We start from the raw sequence: 4020 nt of genomic DNA, 5'->3' as shown, positions 1-4020 counted from the left end.
GCTCGCAAGGTATCGCGAGGGTGCGTTTCTGGATGAGATATCGAATATATTGCTTCCCCCTACTTATACCTCCTGAGGAGATCACGAATGTAAAATTAGAGAGATTCGAGCGCGCACGGAGGCTTTCAGACAGTCGTTCTTCCCGTGGACCATACGCGACTGGAACAGAAAAGGGAGGTAATGACAGTGGCACGTAAAGTGCCGTCCGCCACACACCGTTGAGTGGCTTGCGGGGTATAAATGTAGATGTAGATGTAGAATATTTGGTACTTACTCATCAAAAGTCAATGAACAGTGACTATTTAACTTGGAAGTAAATTCGTGGACTGTTAGTTGTGACATGGAAGGTTTTGACATACATAATATTACGACGCAAGATGATTAAGACATTGTTAAAGAGTATCTGTGGATCTCGCGTCATATAGAGCGAACAATTTTGCTTAGCAACGAACAAACAACGATCCATACGATCTGCAATTGAACTTTTTCCTCGCTTTTGGTGATGTGGACGATGCGCACGAGGGAAGATTCATCAATTACTGCACTAAAGTGTTAACCGGGCACATAATAATTCAACTTCAAACCATAAGAGGCAATCAGTGTGCGCAGTTTGCATTAATAAGACAACTGTACGGACTTGCAATCAAACTTTAATCATTATGTGAGGAACGATTTCTTAAGAGCTTTTTCAGATCTTGTCTCTCGTTAACCGTCGGAGACATCCATCATCGCGCATCGCGTCTTGACTCCACCGACCGAGCTGTATCAGTAACAGCTCCACGGCGTCGACAACATCAGCACGCGGCGGAGAGGGAACGTCACACTAAACAGACGGAAATTCCGCGAAAGCCCTTGTATATGTGAATATCGGATCAGTAGCCACTTCGGAAACGGTGAAATAAATGTTGTTGTTGTGGTCTTCAGTCCTGAGACTGGTTTGATGCAGCTCTCCATGCTACTCTATCCTGTGCAAGCTTTTTCATCTCCCAGTACCTACTGCAACCTACATCCTTCTGAATCTGCTTAGTGTATTCATCTCTTGGTCTCCCTCCACGATTTTTACCCTCCATGCTGCCCTCCAATACTAAATTGGTGATCCCTTGATGCCTCAGAACATGTCCTACCAACCGATCCCTTCTTCTGGTCAAGTTGTGCCACAAACTTCTCTTCTCCCCAATCCTATTCAATACTTCCTCATTAGTTATGTGATCTACCCATCTAATCTTCAGCATTCTTCTGTAGCACCACATTTCGAAAGCTTCTATTCTCTTCTCGTCCAAACTATTTATCGTCCCTGTTTCACTTCCATACATGGCTACGCTCCATACAAATACTTTCAGAAATGACTTCCTGACATTTAAATCAATACTGGATGTTAACAAATTTCTCTTCTTCAGAAACGCTTTCCTTGCCATTGCCAGCCTACATTTTATATCCTCCCTACTTCGACCATCATCAGTTATTTTGCTCCCCAAATAGCAAAACTCCTTTACTACTTTAAGTGCCTCATTTCCTAATCTAATTCCTTCAGCATCACCTGACTTAATTAGACTACATTCCATTATCCTTGTTTTGCTTTTGTTGATGTTCATCTTATATCCTCCTTTCAAGACACTGTCCATTCCATTCAACTGCTCTTCCAAGTCCTTTGCTGTCTCTGACAGAATTACAATGTCATCGGCGAACCTCAAATTTTTTACTTCTTCTCCATGAATTTTAATACCTACTCCGAATTTTTCTTTTGTTTCCTTTACTGCTTGCTCAATATACAGATTGAACAACATCGGGGAGAGGCTACAACCCTGTCTTACTCCCTTCCCAACCACTGCTTCCCTTTCATGTCCCTCGACTCTTATAACTGCCATCTGGTTTCTGTACAAATTGTAAATAGCCTTTCGTTCCCTGTATTTTACCCCTGCCACCTTTAGAATTTGAAAGAGAATATTCCAGTCAACATTGTCAAAAGCTTTCTCTAAGTCTACAAATGCTAGAAACGTAGGTTTGCCTTTCCTTAATCTTTCTTCTAAGATAAGTCGTAAGGTCAGTATTGCCTCACGTGTTCCAGTGTTTCTACGGAATCCAAACTGATCTTCCCCGAGGTTGGCTTCTACTAGTTTTTCCATTCGTCTGTAAAGAATTCGTGTTAGTATTTTGCAGCTGTGACTTATTAAGCTGATAGTTCGGTAATTTTCACATCTGTCAACACCTGCTTTCTTTGGGATTGGAATTATTATATTCTTCTTGAAGTCTGAGGGTATTTCGCCTGTTTCATACATCTTGCTCACCAGAGCGTAGAGTTTTGTCAGGACTGGCTCTCCCACGGCCCTCAGTAGTTCCAATGGAATATTGTCTACTCCGGGGGCCTTGTTTCGACTCAGGTCTTTCAGTGCTCTGTCAAACTCTTCACGCAGTATCATATCTCCCATTTCATCTTCATCTACATCCTCTTCCATTTCCATAATATTGTCCTCAAGTACATCGCCCTTGTATAGACCCTCTATATACTCCTTCCACCTTTCTGCTTTCCCTTCTTTGATTAGAACTGGGTTTCCATCTGAGCTCTTGATATTCATACAAGTCGTTCTCTTATCTCCAAAGGTCTCTTTAATTTTCCTGTAGGCGGTATCTATCTTACCCCTAGTGAGATAGGCCTCTACATCCTTACATTTGTCCTCTAGCCATCCCTGCTTAGCCATTTTGCACTTCCTGTCGATCTCATTTTTGAACGTTTGTATTCCTTTTTGCCTGTTTCACTTACTGCATTTTTATATTTTCTCCTTTCATCAATTAAATTCAATATTTCTTCTGTTACCCAAGGATTTCTACTAGCCCTCGTCTTTTTACCTACTTGATCCTCTGCTGCCTTCACTACTTCATCCCTGAAAGCTACCCATTCTTCTTCTACTGTATTTATTTCCCCCATTCCTGTCAATTGCTCCCTTATGCTCTCCCTGAATCTCTGTACAACCTCTGGTTCTTTTAGTTTATCCAGGTCCCATCTCCTTAAATTCCCACCTTTTTGCAGTTTCTTCAGTTTTAATCTACAGGTCATAACCAATAGATTGTGACCAGAGTCCACATCTGCCCCTGGAAATGTCTTACAATTTAAAACCTGGTTCCTAAATCTCTGTCTTACCATTATATAATCTATATGATACCTTTTAGTATCTCCAGGGTTCTTCCATGTATACAACCTTCTTTCATGATTCTTAAACCAAGTGTTAGTTATGATTATGTTGTGCTCTGTGCAAAATTCGACCAGGCGGCTTCCTCTTTCATTTCTGTCCCCCAATCCATATTCACCTACTACGTTTCCTTCTCTCCCTTTTCCTACACTCGAATTCCAGTCACCCATGACTATTAAATTTTCGTCTCCCTTCACAATCTGAATAATTTCTTTTATTTCATCATACATTTCTTCAATTTCTTCGTCATCTGCAGAGCTAGTTGGCATATAAACTTGTACTACTGTAGTAGGCGTGGGCTTCGTATCTATCTTGGCCACAATAATGCGTTCACTATGCTGTTTGTAGTAGCTTACCCGCATTCCTATTTTCCTATTCATTATTAAACCTACTCCTGCATTACCCCTATTTGATTTTGTGTTTATAACCCTGTAGTCACCTGACCAGAAGTCTTGTTCCTCCTGCCACCGAACTTCACTAATTCCCACTATATCTAACTTCAACCTATCCATTTCCCTTTTTAAATTTTCTAACCTACCTGCCCGATTAAGGGATCTGACATTCCACGCTCCGATCCGTAGAACGCCAGTTTTCTTTCTCCTGATAACGACATCCTCTTGAGTAGTCCCCGCCCGGAGATCCGAATGGGGGACTATTTTACCTCCGGAATATTTTACCCAAGAGGACGCCATCATCATGTAATCATACAGTAAAGCTGCATGCCCTCGGGAAAAATTACGGCTGTAGTTTCCCCTTGCTTTCAGCCGTTCGCAGTACCAGCACAGCAAGGCTGTTTTGGTTATTGTTACAAGGCCAGATCAGTCAATCATCCAGA

The sequence above is a fragment of the Schistocerca piceifrons genome, chromosome 3 (genome assembly GCF_021461385.2).
Source record: "Schistocerca piceifrons isolate TAMUIC-IGC-003096 chromosome 3, iqSchPice1.1, whole genome shotgun sequence".
Classification (NCBI taxonomy): Eukaryota; Metazoa; Arthropoda; class Insecta; order Orthoptera; family Acrididae; genus Schistocerca; species Schistocerca piceifrons.
Note: the sequence above shows the minus strand (reverse complement) of the source record.